The 20760-nt window shown below is 35.0% G+C and overlaps 1 long non-coding RNA gene and 1 pseudogene across 2 annotated transcripts in view; one reads left to right on the plus strand and one right to left on the minus strand.

The window, feature by feature from the left end:
• LOC141410907 (bifunctional heparan sulfate N-deacetylase/N-sulfotransferase 3-like) overlaps nucleotides 1-20760 on the plus strand; it is a 173485-nt pseudogene that overhangs the window by 99418 nt on the left and 53307 nt on the right.
• Nucleotides 1-20760, minus strand: part of LOC141410908 (uncharacterized) — a 91094-nt gene that overhangs the window by 11155 nt on the left and 59179 nt on the right. The window lies entirely within an intron of this gene.

The raw sequence follows: 20760 nt of genomic DNA on the forward strand, positions 1-20760 counted from the left end.
TGTTCATGGACACCTACACTGATTGTATAACTAGGCTATTGTGAATACTGCTGCAACAAACATAGGTGTGCAAGTGTCTCTACTGTATGCTGCATTGCATTCCTTCTGGTATATGCCTAGGAGTGGTGTAGCAGGATTATATGATAGTTTACTCTTAGTTTTTTTGAGAAACATCCATAGTGATTTGCATAGTGTCAGCACTCTCATCAACCGTGTATGAGGAATCCTTTTACTCTGCATTTTCTCCAGCATTTTTTTTATGATAGCCAAGTGATATGGAATCTCAATGATGTTTTATTTTTTCATTTATGGCTAAGAATGTCAAACATTTTTTATATTTTTATTGGACATTTGTATTTCTTTTGAAAACTGTTCAGTTCATTTACCCATTTTTAATTGGATTGTTTGGGATTTTTGGTATTTAGTTTTTGAGCACTTCATAAATTCAGAATACTAAAAACCTTGTAAGATGAACAGCTGGAAAACATGTTTCCCCTTTCTGTAGGTTTTCTTTGCTGTGCAGAAACCTTTAATCTGATGCAATTCCATTTTTCAGTTCTTCCTCTTATTCCCTGAGGTATTGAGGGAGTCATATTCAGAAAGTCATTTTCTATACTTACATCCTCAAGTGTTTCCCCTATGTTTTCTCTAGTGCAACTTTTTATTCCCTAATGGGAATGTTATATTTCTTTTTTTTCTTATTTACTATTCCTGTAAAATATTCTGGCAATAGAAATCTCTGTTGAAAAGTTAAAAAAAATGATAAGAAAAAAAACTTCAGACAATAGTAGTAATTTCTGAGACACTTGATTTTAAGAAATCATATGTCATTTGTCAGAATTTCCAGGGGAGAGTATGGGGACTCTGCATATTTCCATGGACTTAAGGTGAGTAAGTCAAAAATAAAACAAAGAAAACTGATGTTTTGCCAAGTGATCAGAGCACTTTAACATAAACTGCAGCTTAAACTAAACGTAACTCCAATTCATTCTTTAAAACTTAGCTTAAGGGTCACTCTACTGTGTTTTAGAGGCTCCTTGTTTTGTTTCCATGGAGTTTCTGCAGACTCACTGAAAGTCCTTCTTATCTGTATTGTCATTGTAGGTGCTATTAAGCTCTATATGCTCCTGGTAACAGAGAAAGTGTTTTTTATTTCCAAAACCATCCCAGTGCCTAACCATGATACCTTGTACAAAATTTTAAAGTGATATACCCTGCATTTGTTAAGGAAGAAAATCTGACTTTTCTAAAGAGCTGGTATCAAAGAACAATGAAAAGCCAGTATCATATCTGTAATCCCAGGTACTTTGAAGACAGAGATCAGGAAGACTGTGGTTCAAGGCCAGCCAGGAAAAAGTTATTGAGACCCCTTCCACCATCTGTAGAACAAGCCAGGCATGGTGATTCTTGGCTGAAATTCTAGCTATATGAGGTAGGTAGAAGGACTGTGGTCTGATGCCAGCCCAGGAAAAAAAGCACAATACCCTATCCGAAAAATAACCTAAAAGCCAAAAAGGCTATTATGTGGGTGAAGTAGCAGAGTGCTTGCCTAGCAAATGTGAGGCTCTGAATTCAAACCCCAGTGCCACCCAAAAAATAGTAATAAAAAAGACAATGACTCTTAAAGGAAAGGAAATCTAGGTCCTAGTAAGATAGTTTTCAAGTCTAAATTATAACTAAACTTGAATGGAGCTGAATTATCTACTATTGAGTAGTGATCTTCACACATCTATTTGTCTTCCTATTTAGAGATTTGTTTTTGTTAAGTTTCTCTGGTTGAAGGACAAAAGGCTCACATAAGCTATCTCAGGCAATGATGTGTGGGACTCCAGAAAGCTGAATATTTTGGAATCACAGGTCCTATAAGGTGTTCTTAGTCTAAGGCATCTCTGAAGTCAATAACAATGAGAGTTATGAATCGTGGTCTTGCCTCAGTACATTAACATGAACACAATAGATGGTTTTCATGTGTCTGAGTGTCCCTTTTCTCTCTTGCTGCTGTATTTGGTTTCTGTACCCTCATTAGTTAATCTTACATGTGGCCCAGTGTGATTACATCAGATGTTCTCCGTATCAGGATACAACATTAATTCCAATGCTGACTGTTTATCCTCTTGTGGTTTCTGTTTGGCCCAGCTCATCATTTTGAGTCAGTCCATGTCAGTCTTGGCCTACTATGAAATGGTTGCCCTTGCTTCAAACTGTGACTGAGCCAGGCTCCTAAGGACCGTCCTTTCAGAAAAGACTTGGGAGAGACTGGCATTATGGCTGCTGCCTAGCCTGGATCTAAAGCCTGTGGGGATGGTCTTCAACAAATGCTAGAGATTTGGGACAAACTGTGCCTCTTTAGAGAAGATCTAATAATTTTTGCATCTTATAAATTCTAAGTAAAAATCATTTTTAGATGGGATTAATTATTTTTATCATTTTATGATCTGTCTTGCTTTATGTCCTCTTGGAATGCAAGTTCCAAAAAGGCAGTACATCTGTGTGTTGTTTGCGCCATAGTGCTATATCCTCAGCCCTATAAAAGTTCCTGACATATAGCAGATACTTATAAAAATATTTTGTAAATGAATACATCAACATTAAATATGAAAAATGGGGGGTATAAACAAACCAAATTATGTTCCCCCCTCATAATGCAGTACAGTCAGCCATTTAAAAATTATGTTGTATACTAATTTTTGAGTACATGACAAATTGTCATGTTATGTTCTGTAAAAAAAGTAACTTACAAAAAAATTAGATATGACATGGAAATAAACTAGATGGAATTCATCAGAATATTAGCAGTGACTATCTTAGATCAGATGATTGAAAATGATTTTTATTTTCTCCTTTTAATCCTTATATTTCTACATATATACATGTATATATTCATCTACATAATTATGTGCACATGTGCATATGTAATGTACTTGGATCCTCTTCATAGTTCAGTATCCTTTCCTTTCCCCCTCCCCCTACTGCTGATCTCCCAAACTTAGACAAGTCCCCCTTCTACATTCATGTCCCATTATTGTTATTCTCATCATCATCATTTTAGGTCTAGATTCTGAAAATAATCAAAAACATGCAATATTTGGCTTTTGAGCTTGGCTTAGCTCTCTCAACATGATGACACCTATCACTCTTATAACCAGAAACCTAATAAGCACACACACACACACACACACACACTATAAATGCTACATTAAAAACAATGATAAAGAATTATCTAATAGTGAAGGATACAAGATGGAATTTTTTTAGGTTATCAGTGTATCAGGGATAGAATTAACATTTTCCTAGTTCAAAATGTTCTCTATTTTTAAGTCTCATATTTTGCCTAATGCTTGCCTCACAGTGTGATCATTTGTGTGTGCATCTTTTCTTCATATAAGAAAGATTTGTATATGCCTCATCTTTGTGTTTCCAGTTGCCTCTAGATCAGTGTTTTGAATGCTGTAAGAGACCACTAAAAGTCTTTTAAATGACTGGCTGCATGAAGAATTAAGTTTCAGGGCATGACTTGATTTGTGGCATATCCAAGTGTGAATAATAACAAGGCTGGTGATTTTAATAAAACTGCATTTTAGCAATCTTTCCTCACAAGTAAATGAAATTTGAGATTCAGAATTTTTTTAAGTGGCCCTAAATCTTTAATGGGTTTTCACAGGTGATAGTGAATTTGCTTGAATGGGACAATTTGCTGCTAAAGCAGGAAGAGACCAGAAAGGTTATCTATTCCATCTCCTAATTTTAAGTGAGGATCTGGAGTCTCAGTGAGATGAGCAAGCTTGCTCAAGGTCACATCTGTATTATTCTGATGAGAACCTTAACTTTCTTTACTCTTAGTTTAGTGCTTCTACCACTGTACTACACCACTTCTATACTTCTGGTGAAATTGCCCTTAATGTGATGCACGTTAGCACTTAATGTGACTAAGTTACCTGGCACTGGGAAAATGTGTAAAGTGTTTGAAATTTTGGGCCATTATCTAGGAAAAGGCAGCTCATCTCTATGTTGGATGAAAAAACATAATAACAAGTGCTTTAGAGAAAGGCTGTAATAAGCAGTTATATCTAAAGAAAACTGTTTTGTGTACTTTTAAAAAGCTATAAATAACTATGTTCTTTTTTCTTAAAACAATAAGTCATATTTACATTGCTAATAAATTGATAAGATGCTTCAACTTGCAAAGCCAAAACTTTTTATCTCAGTCATTTGCTATCCTCTGTATCAACTACATTTTTTTATCATGAATGTTCTTCCCTGCTACCATGGTTTTATATAATTACTTGCCAATGCAAGACTAAGAAAATTACAAAAAAGCAGGATTAGTATTTTTGACCTCCACACCTAAGAAAAACAGGAGTCATTGAACTGTAGAGTACTAAGAAATTTAAGAATATAGATAAATAAGAAATGGAATTAAATAGACAAACTATCTCTCATATAAGTTCAATTAAGAATTTGCCCCTGAATATTTGTACTTAAATGTACCAAGACCAAAAGGTAAAACATCATATTAGTTAACAGGAAATTCTTCTGATACACACAATAAAGGGAAAATGAAAGTAGTTTTTCCAAGTCAATCATGCCACATAGATTCAGCTAAATATGAGTCCAACATATCACAATACAGTCTTACACTTTGCTTTACATCTGTCCTGACAAGACTAATGTTTGGATCTATAGGACAAGAGGTGACACGAAATGGAATTTGGGATCATTATAGCTAGCCTAAGCTTGCTGGAAACTACAGACAAGCTAAATGTTATCATGCACAGCCCACAAATCAGAGTGAATGGTAAATCTAGGCCAAACACATGTTTCAAAATAGGCAGTAGTGTTGAGGTTGTTGCCAGCAGTTTCCAAATAACCAATAGCTGTTTGATGGACAGAATCTAGGATACCAAAAGCCCATATTTCCCTTTCTGATAATTTGACTTGCAAGGACAAATTGTTCAAGTGATCTAAGCAATAAATATCGTTATTCCTTGTTTAATCTTTTGGAAGTTTCCCATAAGCCTTCAGCATAAACAGAAAAATCCTTCAGATGGAAAAAAGTAAACAAATCTCCTTCAAACTTTTCTGGACTTATCTTTCAGTAACTTCTTGTATGTTCTTTTTACTTCCTGAGCTCAGTTTACTATCTCATTCTTTGTCTTTAAGTGCTATCACCTCAAGTCAGGATGCTTTTGTGAAAATCTGAACTTCTATGTCACATTTTCATAGACTTTCCCCAGTCTTCCAGTGTTTGATTGCTTGTTTCTCCTGTATGTTCTCAAAGCACCTGGGCATAACCCTAATATAACTTTCTCACCTTACTGTAACTAAGTATTTTCCAATAGTTGTGAGTTTCTTGATTTAAAAATAAAGTCTTGCTCTAGCTTATATTCACAAAAGGTAAAAATTTTGTCATATGAAAAGTTCTGAATGAATAATAATTCATTAATTTCCCATTCCTGCATGTATACTATCTTTTGAATTTAAAAGAAAATCTGGTTGCCTTCAAGTACTTACCCACAGAATGCACTTAACTCAAGGGAGTTTGCATAACTGGGCTTTTATTCTCTCTCAGTAAAGCATCTAGAGAGACCTTTGGAAAATCAGTACATTTACAGAAAGATGCTCAAGTTCTCTCATAATAACAAAAATGTAAAGTTAAATTATACTGAAGTATCATTTCTGTTCCACCAGATTGTCAAAAACTAAAATAAAAAAAAGATAATATATTCTGCTATCAAGACTATAGAAAAACAGGTACTCATTCAGCCTAGTAGATGTGCAAAATGATGCAGTCCCTTATGTAAGAAATTCAGCAATAGCTAATAAACCTATACATGCATTTAACCTTTGATGCAACAGTTATACTTTCAGAGTCCTACTTAGAAGAAGGAATTAGCAAAAGACTTATCTTATACATATAACTTGAATGCAAATCAGTTTTTAAGTCATTCAATACAGAATTATTTGTAGTTCAAGTAGTGGGAACAACCTGAATATCTATCCATAAGAGACTGGTTAAACAATGTGTAGTATAGCCACGTAAGACAGTACTATGCACCTACAAATAGAGTAAAGATTAGGTTTCATTCTCAGCAAATAGAATGAAGAAGAGTTTAGTGTGTTAGATTTCCACAGTATTTTGCAGTTTAATTTGGGATGTATTAGTACTTGGATAGGTTATACAAAAATTAAATACAAGAAGGATACACAAAAAATAAAATGGTTACCTACAGGGAATGAGACCATTGGAGGCGGGGGGGGAGGTGAGCAGTAGGAACAGTTTATGAAATAAAGCTTGATTTTGAAACATGCAATATTTTACTTGGTGAAAATAATAAATGACCAAGGATGAAGGGGGGAGAGAGCAAATGTGAAAATTGAAGACAATGAACAAGTAACCTAACTATTTGATATATTACATCCACTTGACACTAATTGAATAAAATAATTTTGAGTGTGGTATTCTGACTGCATATATTTAGTAAAACATAAGGGTAAGAATCCAAATAGAAATTGTAAACTTTTAAAATAAATTTTGTGGTATTTTAGCTGTAATTATGAAACATTTTTCATGTGTTATCAGAGAAAATAAATGAGTACACCAGTGCTATTTGGAACTAAGTTTTCACTCTAATTCAAGAGATACAGATATGAAAAGGAGAATGATAAGGGATAATCATAGCATTTTGATTTGAATGAGATTAGTAGGAACAAAGCTTCCAAATTCTTTCTGATAAAAAAGCCTAAAATAAATGATACACAATAGCCACAAGCTCAGCTAGTCTTCAGATTTTAATTCCTAAATATTATTTCTCCCCCAAACTAACTAGGCTTTTGGAAAAAAAGACTGATTCCAGCTCAGATACATATAAAATACAGTTGGGTCTGGAACATGTTGTACCAGAAAGAAAAGGAACACGTACAAACTAACAGGGTTTTATTAGGACAAAAATCAGCTCTAAAGGCTCTTGATAACCAAATTGGACATAATATCAACATCAGCAAGTCACATCGTAAATACTCATGAAAAAAGGAGGGAAGTTCTTTTATAGAGAAGAATGCCAGTTAGCAAGTACAGAGGAATTACAAAATTATAAAATCACTATTTTGCAAAAAACCAAAGAACAGTTGATGCAGATGGAAATTTTCAATTATTGCTTAAAACTATTGAAAGAAAGGTTGTCGGGAAACAATATATGTATTGTCTTAAATTTCATTCCATAGATTGCTTATTAATTATAAGAAGTGACCCTTTATAATGGAGAAATCTGGCAGCTTCTATATTAACCAATTGACCAAACTTAGAATAACAAGTAGTTAAATAATTCAACAAGGTAGCCTTATATTATTCACTTCCTAATGTGATTCAATATAAAATTAAAAATCAGATGATATCAAGAAGATGCTGGAATAGGGAGTCTCAGGCCCAATTCCCTTTCTCACAAAGAAAGTTAAAAGACTGCTGGGGCCCAGGTTGAACATGGAGCAAACCTCATGAAAGCCAGTAGGAAAATCTATGTCACTCCCTTGCCCTCCACCTGACTCAGCACAGAGTACATAGGAGAAAACACCCATCTCCCAGCTTCTCCTTGGAGAAGGAAAGAGAAGACTGAGATGTGCATTCAACCTGCAGACTTTCAAGAAGTTTGCCTTAAGGACTGATTTATGTTTGCCTGAATGTAAGAATTGACAAGAAAGGGTATAAGTTGTGGGAAGAGAAAGAGTTGGCATGTGCATTCAATATTTAGAATTTGAGGGGAGCTATCAAAAATTTGGTTTTGCCTATTTCAGAGCTCTGTGGGCTGCTGAGAGCAAAGGGGAGTCTGGGTAGCTTGCAGCAGCTCAAGAAAACTTGCAGCAATACAGATGGATACTAGAGCTAGCAAGAGATTATAGCCCTGAACCTTCTAATTTACACTCACAAGTTCAGAAAAGATAAATCTATAAAATAGTTTGAGAAGCCTTTGAATCTCTAGCCCAGTTGCTGAAGAAAGAAGTAGCTATTTTTTCAAAGGCTTGTAAATCTCACCACAAAATAAGGCATGAGAAGAAACAGGAAAACATGGCCAATCAAAGTATCAGAATAAATTTCCATAATCCAATCCTAATAAAATTGTAGATAGATGAATCACCTGCAGAAATTCAAAATACCCATCATATAGATGCTCAAAAATCTCAGGAGGAAAATACATGAACAAAGTACAAATTTCAATAAAATGAATTGAAGAAAAATTTTGGAACTGAAGAATACAATAACTGAACTGAAAAATTCTCTATAGCAATTCAAAAGCAAATATAATCAAGTAGATGAAAGAACCAGATAACTCTAAGATAGGTTGTTTTAAATTATAATATCTCTCTTGTTATCAATGAGGGATACATTCTAAGACTTTCTTAAGGAACTGCACGTAGTACATATTACCTGTACATATCATGTTTTTTCTTATTCATGTCATACAAATTTAATGGCTTTTTCATCTTCACTAAGAGTTTATCATGCACTGTGCCTATAACTTTTGCAGTATAAGGTACAACAGTAAAACTGGCATGAATTTCTTCTTACTTCCTCACAATTTCATGAAGAAGACTCATTCTAATCATAGATCTTTGCAAACTCAGCATGATTTTTTTTCTTTCCTTACTAAGCTGAGAGTTTTCTCCTTTTACTTCAGAGAAACACTTTATGCTTTCTCTTTGGCATATCAAAAATGGCACCATCATTATTCTTGTGCTTTGGAGCCATTACTTAGGAAAATAAAGGTTACTTGAATACAAGTATGCAATACCATGACACTAAGTCTGATAATCAAGATGGCTACTTAAGTGACAGATGGACAGGTAACACATACAGCATAGGTACCCTAGAAAAGGAATAATTCATATCCCAGATGGGAGTGGGACAGGATGAGGTTTCATCATGCAACTCATGCTACAATTTAAAGCTTATAAACACTCAGCTACACACAAACCCTTAATCAACAAAGACAACTACATGATAGGGATCACCACGTACTTATCAATAATAACACTGAATGTTAACAAAAGACACCAATTGGCAAACTGGATTAAAAAGGAAGATCCAACAATCTGCTGCCTACAGGAGACCCACCTCAAAGACAGAAATAAGCACTGGCTGACAGTGAAAGGCTGGAAGAAGAACTACCAAGCCAATGGCCCCCCAAAACAGGCAAGAGTAGCAATACTTATCTTGGACCAAGTAGACTTCAAACTTACATTGATCAAACAAGATAAAGAAGGATACTCCATACTAATAAAAGGGGAAATACACCAAAAGGAAATAACAATTATCAACCTATATGCACCCAACCTCAATGCACCCAATTTCATCAAACATACTCTGAAGTACCTAAAAACATATATAAACTCTAACACAGTGGTAGTGGGAGACCTTAATACCCCCCTATCACCAATAGATAGGTTATCCAAACAAAAACTCAATAAAGAAATCCTACAACTAAATCACACCATAGATCAAATGGATCTAGCTGATGTCTACAGAATATTTCATACAACTTCTGCACAATATACATTCTTCTCAGCAGCTCATGGAACTTTCTCCAAAATTGACCATATCTTAGGGCACAAAGCAAGCTTCAGCAAATATAAGAAAATAGAAATAATCCCATGCATTCTATCTGACCACAATGCATTAAAACTAATGCAACAAACAACTAAACAACAAAAACAACAGTAAAAAACATGCAAACAATTGGAAGCTGAACAACACATTGCTTATTGATCAATGTGTCATTGATGAAATAAAAGAGGATATTAAAAGGTTCCTGGAAGTTAATGAAAATGAAAACATGACCTACCAGAACCTATGGGACACAGCAAAGACAGTCCTAAGAGGAAAATTTATAGCCATGAGTGCATATATTAAAAGGACAGAAAGATCTCAAATCAATGACCTAATGCTACATCTCAAACTCCTAGAAAAACAAGAACCAGGAAACCCCAAAACAAGCAGAAGAAAAGAAATAATCAAAATAAAGCCTGAAATTAATGAAATAGAAACAACAACAACAAAAATATACAAAGAATCAATGAAACAAAAAGCTGGTTCTTTGAAAAAATAAATAAGATTGACAGACCCCTGGCAAACCTGACTAAAATGAGGAGAAAAAAACCCAAACCAATGAAATTAGAAATGCAAAAGGGGAATAACAACAAACACCATGGAAATCTAGGAAATCATCAGAGATTACTTTGAGAACCTGTATTCTAATAAATTTGAAAATCTTGAGGAAATGGACAGATTTCTAGATATTTACAAACATCCAAAACTGAACCAAGAGGATATCAATCACCTGAATAGATCTATAACACAAAATTAAATTGAAGTAGATATCAAGAGCCTTCCAAAAAAGAAATGTCCAGGACCTGATGGATTCTCTGCTGAATTCTATCAGATGTTTACAGAACTAATACCAACCCTCCTTAAACTTTTCATGAAATAGAAAGGAAAGGAACACTGCCTAACTTGTTTTATGAAGCCAATATTACTCTCATCCCAAAACCAGACAAAAACACCTCCAAAAAAGGAGAGCTACAGAACAGTTTTCTTAATGAATATCGATGCAAAAATCCTTAATAAAATAATGGCAAACCAAATCCAACAACACATCAGAAAGATCATATACCATGACAAAGTCAGCTTCATCCCAGGGATACAGGGGTGGTACAACATACATAAATCTATAAATGTAATACAGCACATCAATAGAAGCAAAGACAAAAACCACTTGATCATCTCAATAGATGCAGAAAAAGCCTTTGATAAGATCCAACACCACTTCATGATAAAAACTCTAAGAAAACTAGGAATAGAAGGAATGTACCTCAAATTGTAAAGGCTTATATATGACAAACTTACAGCCAACATCATACTTAATGGTGAAAAACTGAAATCTTTTCCCCTAAAATTAAGAAGGAGACAAGGGTGCCCACTATCCCCACTCCTATTCAACATAGTACTGGAATTTCTAGTCATAGCAATTAGGCAAGAAGAAGAAGTAAAAGGAATACAAATAGGTAAAGAAATTGTCAAAATATCCCTCTATGCAGACGACATGATCCCATACCGCAAAGACCCAAAAAACTCTACCCAAAAACTTCTAGACACCATAAACAGTTTCAGCAAGGTGGCAGGATACAAAATCAACTTACAAAAATCATTAGCTTTCTATACACCGACAATGAACAAATTGAGAAAATGCATATAGAAACAATTCTATTCACAATAGCCTCAAAAAAAAAATCAAATACCTAAGAGTAAATTTAACAAAGGGTGTGAATGACATCTACAAAGAGAATTACAAACTCCTGAGGAAAGAGATCGAGAATGACTATAGAGGATGGAAAGATCTCCCGTGCTCACGGATTGGGAGAATCAGCATAGTAAAAATGGCCATACTACCAAAAGCCATCTACATGTTTAATGCAACTCCCATAAAAATCCCAATCACATTCATCATAGAGATTGAAAAATCTACCCTGAAGTTCATTTGGAAACACAAGAGACCACGAATAGCCAAGGCGATACTCAGCAAAAAGAGCAATGCTGGAGATATCACAATACCTGACTTCAAACAATATTACAAAGCAATAGCAATAAAAACAGCATGGTATTGGCACAAAAACAGACATGAAGAACAGTGGAACAGAATAGAGGACCCAGATATGAATCCACACAACTATACCAACCTCATTTTTGACAAAGGTGCCAAAAATATACAATGGAGAAAAGACAGCCTCTTCAACAAATGTTGCTGGAAAGAGTGGTTACCCGTCTGCAAGAAACTGAAACTAAATCCATGTCTACCACTTGTACTAGTCTCAACTCAAAATGCATCAAAGACCTTAATATCAGACCTGAAACTACAGGAAGGAGCAGAAAGCCCTCTAGATCTAATAGGTACAGGCAAGGACTTCCTCACTAGAACCCCAGCAGCCCAACAACTAAGAGAAAGGATGGACAAATGGGACTTCACAAAATTAAAAAGCTTCTGCACAACAAAAGAAATGGTCTCTAAACTGAAGAGACCACCCACAGAGTGGGAGAAAATATTTGCCAGCTGTACATCAGACAAGGGACTGATAACCAGAATATACAGGGAAATTAAGAAACTAAACTGTTCTAAAATCAATGAACCTATTAAGAAATTGGCAACTGAACTAAACAGAACTTTCTTAAAAGAAGACATTCGAATGGCAAAAAAGCACATGAAAAAATGCTCACCATCTCCATCCATAAATGAAATACAAATCAAAACCACACTAAGATTCCATCTCACCCATTAGAATAGCCATCATCAAAAACACCACCAACAACATGTGTTGGTGAGGATGTGGGGAAAAAGGTACCCTCGAACACTGCTGGTAAGAATGCAAGCTGGTGCAACCACTCTGGAAAAAAATTTGCAGGCTTCTTAAAAATCTAAGCATACACCTTCCATATGATCCAGCAATCCCACTCCTGGGGATATACCCAAAGGAATGCAACACAGGTTACTCCAGAGGCACCTGCACACCCATGTTTATTGCAGCACTATTCACAATAGTCAAGTTATGGAAACAACCAAGATGCCCCACTACTGATGAATGGATCAAGAAAATGTGGTACTTGTACAGAATTTTACTCAGCCTTGAAGAAGAATGAAATCTTATCATGTGCAAGTAAATGGATGGAACTGGAGAACATCATTCTGAGCGAGGTTAGCCAGGCTCAGAAGACCAAAAATCTTATGTTCTTCCTCATATGTGGACTTTAGATCTAGGGTAAATGCAGCAATGTGGTTGGACTTGGATCACATGACAAGGGGAGAACACATATGAGAGGTATGGGGATAGGTAGAAAACCCAAAACGTGAAAGCATTTGATGTCCCCACTCCAGAAGAACTAATACAGAAACCTTAAAGCGACAGAGGTTAACATGAGAAGGGGATCAGGAACCAGTGTAAAGATCAGTTAGAGTTGAATCAACATGGGTTGTAACACATTTGTACATGGAAGCAATGCTAGGAATCTCTTTGTATAGCTATTCTCAACTAGCAAAAATGCTTTGTCTTCCTTATTATGCTTATGTCTTTTTTTCAACAAAATTAGAGATAAGGGCAGAACAGGTTCTGCCTGGAAGTGGTGTGGGGGAGGAAGGGGGGTGAGCAGGGGGAGAAATGACCCAACAATGTATGCAGATATGAATAAATGAATAATAAAAAACTAAATAAATAAAAAAATAAAGCTTATGAATCCTTTTATGAATTGTTTGCTTCTGGAATTTTTCCATTTGATAATTTCAGACTTTTGCTGACTGTAGATAACAAAAACCAGGGGCAATAAAACCATATATAAAGGGGGACTACTGTATCCATCCAAAAAGAAAAGATAACAACAGAAGAGTGGAGAAAGCCTGAGAGACTTAGGAAACATCATCAATTTGACCAATGAATTAATTGTGGAAGTCTCAAAAGGAAAAGAGTGAAGGGAAAGAGGAAGAAATTTTATTTGAAGAAATAATCACTGGAAACTTGCCAAAATCAGAAATGAAATGGATATCCAAATTGAACAAAGTCAACAAACTAATTAGGAAGGACTGATGACATTCACATCAACACACATAATAATAATAAATAAAAATAATTATAAAATATCAAAAGTGAAAATAGATGGTTTTTAATAGCAGCAAGGGGAAAGTAACTCATTACATATAAGAGAGCCTCCATAAAATTATCAGCATATTTCTCCACAGAAACCTTAGGGTAGAAGGAAGAGGAAAATTACACTAAAAGTGATAAACGCAAAAAAAAAGAAAAAAACTATCAATAAAGAATACTATATCCAGCAATGCCATCCTTTAAAAATGAAAGAAATAAGGATACTCCCAAATAAACAAACAAAAACTAAGGGAGTTCATGACCAACATTCTTGTCTTACAAGAAATGGTAAAGGCAGTTCTTCAGGTTCATATGAAATATACTTGACAGTAATATGAAACCATAAGCTCAAATATAATATACAGACAAGAAGACAATATTGCAGTGTATAAATCACTTTTAGTTATGATATAGAAGATAAAAGACAAAAGTATAAAAATAAGTATAGCTATAAGATATTCTAGTGAACATACAATGTAAAAATGTGATTCGTGACATACAATATAAAAAATGGAATGGATGGGGAAAGTAAAAGGGTAGAATTTTAATGCAATTGAAGTTAAATTGTTACCAACTTAAAACATCAGCTTATTCTTGTTGACTAGTAGAGGTTTTAGGTAAACTCCATGGTAATCATGAAGAAAATACATAAGATTCATAAAAGAAAATAAGAAAGAATTCAAAGCATATCAGCACACAACTCAATGAAATACAAAGGAAGACAGAGAGGAAAAAGGGGACAAAAACACTATAAGACAGTTGTAATTCCTTTCCTATTATGATTATATGAAATGAAAATGAATTAAACTCCTCAAGCAAAAAAAGAAACAAGATTCTTCTACATGCTGCCTTCAGTAGACTGCTTTACATTTAATGACAGATATAGGTTGAAAGTGAAAAGAACAGGAAAAATATTTCATGCAAATGGTGACTAAAGAGAGAAAGGGTTGCCATATTTTTAACAGAAAAAAACTAACTTTAATTCAAAATTTCTCACAGAGAAGGACATAATGTAATGATCAAAAATTCAGTTAGCCAGAAAGATGTATCAGTTTTAAATGTATATGCAAGGAACATTAGCGCTTCCAAATATATGAATGAACTATTAACAAAATGAAGGAACAAATAGATAGCAACACAATTATAGTAGAAGCTGATAACCTATTTTCAACAATGGATGGAACATCCAGACTGAAGATCAATAAGGAAACAGAACTTGAACAACACTAAGCCAAGTGAACCTAACAGACTTAAACAGAATATTCTACTAAACAGCAGCAAAATAGATTTTTCTCAAATGAAGACATATGACACTAAGGATCTGCTGTATAGCATCATACTTACAGTTAACATTACTGTAGTACACACTTAAAATTTTAAGGGGATAAATGTCCTGTTAAGTGTTTTTAACACACTTTTTAAAAATATCTTTCTGTACTCTTGATAGTACATTTTTCACATTAATCTAATCATGAGGAAGCAACTAAACAAATCCAAGCACTGACATATTCTATAAAACAAATATTCTAGAATTTTCAAAAATTATATTTCATATTTTAAAAGTATTATTATAGTTTTAAAGAAACTATTAAACATAATAACCTAATGTAGTTTATAAACCTAAGACTTCCTTGAAAACAGAATTTTTAAAAATATACATCTATAAAATTATTTTTATACTTATTATTTCTGAGTAACAAAATATACCAAACGCACAGTGGTTTAAAAATATTTATCATTTTATGATCACTTATGGTTTCTGTAGGTCAAAATTCAAGAATGGTGTTTCTATGGGTGCAAGTTTCTCATGAGGCTGCAGTCCAGGTGGCTGAAGCAGCTATAAGCTGGGGGGATATTTGCTCCTCACATTTCAGTTTTGGCTCTCAGCAGAACTGTATGTTTCTCTGAAGGTCATATGGTACTGCTTTCAAGGACGGTGTTAGTCCAGTTACACAGATAGTTGGATAATTGGGATTGGGCCTTCTGTTTTCAAAGATGAGTGAGTTTGTCAAAGCTTTTCTTTCTAAACCAGTGCAACTTGTGTTAAATAGTGCTTATTGGTCAGCAGTCACAGCCAGCTATGGAGCCAGTGAGCAGTGTGAGTCCTGGAACAACGGACGAAGGACATGCTCCTGCTGAGGTTCCTCTGTGCCGCCATGCCATTCTCTATATATAAAATGTCAATAATCATGTAATAATAATAATAATAGAGGTCTCTTTTATGAGAAATTAGATACTTAGTCAACATTTGAAATCAAGGTTTCAAAAAGTATTATCAGCACACAGCAATGCTCATTGCAGCTGGCATCAATAAAAGGAACATCCTTCATGTAAGGTTCTCTATCCATAGCAAAACTGAGGCTGTGGCCTTTGTCTGGAGTAAACAGGACAGATGCCAGGCAGGCCTCGCTAGGTATCTTTTGTAGCCAAGTCATGATTCTGGGATCACTGTTTTCCCACATGGCAAAGCTTTAAAAATCTTCATAGTCTATAACACTATGATCCCACTTCTATAGGAAGTAACTCTTTCACAGGAAAGAGCATTAAATACAGAAAAAGTATTAACTGTAATAGAAATAAGCTGAATGTCCAACCAAAGACAAATTTTGAAATAAATTATATCTACTTAGTGGTTATTATGCATATTTTTAAATTTATGCCTATGAATAGTTTGGTAATAAGTTATGAAATATGTATTATGTGTAAAAAGAATATGAAATTGTACATAAAGTGCCAAAATTTTGTGCAAAGAACTATACAAAAATAATGAAAAGATACTCATCTTTAGATGTTGACAGTTGGGTTTTTTTTCATCTTGCTTTTCTATATTTTATAATTTTCCTTTAATGAGATTCCATCACTTTTCCTAACAAGAAAGGTAAAGCACTGATTTTAAAAGTGCTAACATAAGGGCTGGAGGCATGGCTCAAAGGCTAGCAAGCATGAGGCCTGAGTTCAAACCCCAATACTGGGGGGAAAAAAGTGCTAACATAAGAGTTCTTGGTATACAAAGAATGATTAACCTTGTCTAATAATGAATTAAAATTTATGTAAATTATTTTAAGACAAAATATCAAGGGATACAGTTAAGCAGTACTTTTGAGAATTTAAAGGATCTTTTTACTTAACTTTCAAAACATTAATACCTTCTAAAAGCTCATGGAAGAAGAGATAAATATTAACAGTAACATTTCAGCTATCTCTAATTCTATTTTCTCCTTCTAATAACTAAATCAGCTGCAGCTGAGAACAAGGAATTAACAAGAAAGGATCTGCAAAAGGGAGAGGAAACCAAAGGGACCACTTTGTGCCATGCTGTTTTACACGACCATATTTATTTTTGAAACAACCTTATTAGGTTATTTTACATATATGTTATCTTATTTAACCTTAACAGCAATCCTGTGAGGTATTTTATAGATGAGGAAACTGGGGTTTGAAAACAGTACATAACCTAGCCTGGCCCGGGAGTGGGTGTGAGGGGGACCACTCATACCTGCAATCCTAGCTGATCAGGAGGCAGAGATCAGGGGATTGTGGTTTGAGATCAGCCATGGCAAACAGTTAGCAAGACCCCACTCTCAGCCAATAAAAAACTGGGCATGATGGTGCATGCGTGTCATTCCAGCTATGTGGGAAGCATGAATTAGGGGAACAGAGGCACAGGAAAGCCTGGGCATAAATGTGAGGTCCTATCTCAAAAATAACAACAACAAAAAGGACTGGGGACATAGCTCAAGTGGTAGATCGCCTGCCTAGCAAGTCCAAACTCCAGATTACATAATTTGACTAGTGGGAAACAAACAGAAAAAGTTCTGACTTACAATCCTTTGGGTATATCTCTAGGAGTGGAATTGCTGGATCATATGGCAGTTCTATTTTTAGTTTTTTAAGAAGCCTCCATACTGTTTTCCATAGTGGTTGTACTAATTTACATTCCTAACAACAGTATGTAAGGGTTCCTTTTTCCTCCACATCCTCACCAACATGTTGTTTATATATATTTTTTTATTGTTGTTGTGCTGGGTGGGTGTACATTGGAGTATTTACAAAGGTTCCTAAAATACATCAAATAGATCATATTGAATTCACCCCCTCCACTGCTCTCTTTCATCCCCCCTTCTGATTTATGTTCTTAATGATAACCATTCTAACCAGAGTGAGGTAGAATCTTGACATGGTTTTGATTTGCATTTCTTTTATGGTCAGGGATGTTGAGCATTTCTTCAGGTGCTTTTTGGCCGTTTGGACTTCTTCCTTTGAAAAAGCTCTGTTCAGTTCATTTGCCCATTTCATCATTGGGTCACTGATTTTTGGGGAGTTTAGTTTTTTGGGCTCCCCGTATATTCTGGTTATTAAATCCTCATCAGATATATAGCTGGCAAAGATTTTCTCCCACTCCATGGGCAGCCTCTTCAATTTGGTGACCATTTCTTTTGTAATGCAGAAGCTTTTTAGTTTCATGTAGTCCCATTTGTCAATCCTGTCAAGAGAAAGTTGCTGAGCCATTTGAGTTCTATGTAGGAAGTCTGTTGCCTAGGCCTATGAATTCCCATTGTGTCCCCTACTCTTTCCTGCACTAGCTTCAAAGTTTCAGGTTTTATATTAAGGTCCTTAAGCCACTTTGAGATGAAACCATATAGGATGAAAGACATGAATCTAGATTCAGTTTTCTGCATGGAGATACCCAGTATTCCCAGCAACATTTGTTTAGAAAGCTGTCTTTTCTTCATGGTAAGTTTTTGGGACCTTTGTTAAAAATCAGGTGGGTATAGCACTGTGGATTCATATCTGGGCCTTCTATTCTGTTCCACTGGTCTTCATGTCTGTTTTTAGGCCAGTACCATGCTGTTTTTACTGCTATGGCTCTGTAGTGTAGTTTGAAATTGAGTACTGTGATACCTCCAGAGGTGCTCTTTTGCTCCATATTGCCTTGGCTATTCACAGTCGTTTGTGCTTCCAAATGAAGGAATGTTAAGTCAGGTTACAATAAAGGTACCTGCACATCCATGTCTATTGCAGCATTTTTCACAGTAGCTAATCTATGGAAACAGCCAAGATGCCCCACTACTGATGAATGAATTAAGAAAATGTGGTATTTTTCACAATGGAATTTTATTCAACCATTAAAAAAAACTGACTTTTTTTTTTTTTTTTTTTTTTTACAAAATCAGAAAACAGGAGGGCACAACAGTTCCTGTCTGGTGGGTTGGTAACAATGGGATGAGGAAGGATGTGAGTAAAAGGTTTAGTAGGGTGAATATAGTGCAAATACTGTGTGCACATGTATGTAAATGGAAAAATGATACCTGTTGAAACTATTCCAGGAATGGGGGTAAAGGAGGGGATAAAGGAGAGTGGTGGAGGGGGTGGAATTTAACTATGATACATTTGGTATATCGTAAGAACTTTTGTTAAATGCCATAATGTATTCCCAGAACAACAATAAAAAAAATTTTTTTAAAGAAAGAAGAAATTCTGCATTCTTTACACGGACACTGGGCTCCACTGAGAGCTTTGTATGGCATCATTTTTAAACAGAATTTATCCGCACTTCTTAGTTGGTTTTCTCATTCTAAAGAACATATGTAAAAACATCAGCATATGAGAGAAAGGAAAAGAAGAATGCTAAAACAACAGCAGTAGGAAATGAAAGCTGACAAAAGAAAAAAGTAGTGAAAAGCAGCCAAAGAATTCAAAAAGCATAGCTGTATGGCGCCATGGAACTATTTCATGACGACATACAGCCATCCATAACGCTGAGGGAATCATGCTCAATACTTCACTTTCCATATCCTCAGAAGTATAGGTGGAATATAACAATTATTTTCCAAAGAAAACACTCTAGCTCTCTACCTCAAGTGTTCTCAACAGATGAGGTGTTTCTTTTGTTTTATTTTTTTAGTATTTGAAAATCCAGTAGAAGATTTACAAACACAAGACGATTTCTAAAACTGAGGCCCCTCAGAAGAGGCAATATCCAGATTCAGAACTTGCTTGTTGCTTATCTTCCAAAAAACTGAAGGATAGACTTAACAGCTATTTGGTTTTATTGATAGGCTTTGAAATATTTTGCTAGCACAACTTAAAAGTGGAGTTGAAGCATCAACTGAAGCTTTCTATGCTACTGTGGTTTAAATTGAATGCTGCGCTTTGTATAAACATAATTTTTGTGGTTTAACTTAGGCTGTTCTCTGTGGTCTTCCCATATAATGGGAATGCGTCAGAAGCACAGCTTCGTTTCCTGTGTAGGCTGGAAACTGTTAACAGCAAAGTTTGGAGACCGTCTGAGTGAGCTCTTTGCCATATGTTAAACTAAACTTGATATGAAAAATCATTTCGGTTTCCCGTTTCCCAGAGCATTAAAAAGAAAAAAGCAGCTCAGTCTTTATAAATATAAAAAGCATCTGTCTGCACAGGAAATTCTACTCTGTTATTTTGCAAATGATCCCTACTTATATTTACAAGAGAAATCAGATCCAATGAACTATATAGGAAGTAATGCACCATTTTGTTTAAAATTTTGAAATACATATTCATAATTCTGTACAGCTAGCTGGACTGTGAACAATCTTTGTACAGAGATCTCAACAGTGCTGCCCAGCATGGTCCTAACGCATTTATGTTTCCAAGTGAAAGGAGATGGAATATTTTGATAGCATACTGCTAACTTAAACATTTCTAGCAGATGTAATTTTTGTGTTTATATGCTCCCACCACCATTTTCAACTCAGGAAGACTCATGAGCATTCACAAAAATGCTTGGCACAGTCTCATTATAATTTTGCACTTCTTTACTCTATGAACCTCAAAAATATTCTCCTTGAGGTCTCTTACCCAGGTATAAATGTCTTTCAGTTACTCTTCAGTAGACCTTTAAGAATCTCTTTCTGTGACTGCCTTTTGGCCCACCTCCCTGTTGTTACCTATAATTTTGTCATTTCTTTTGCTCTAAACCAGCTTATTCTAAAAGCCATCCCTTAGTTTCACACCATTCCATAGCGCTCAGAAGAAATGCATGACCAGAACTCTGATCAAACATTGTAGTTTACAAAGGTCTTCATGCTACTTTTGTAACAGCCCATA

The sequence above is a fragment of the Castor canadensis genome, chromosome 9 (assembly GCF_047511655.1).
Source record: "Castor canadensis chromosome 9, mCasCan1.hap1v2, whole genome shotgun sequence".
In the NCBI taxonomy this organism is placed as follows: Eukaryota; Metazoa; Chordata; class Mammalia; order Rodentia; family Castoridae; genus Castor; species Castor canadensis.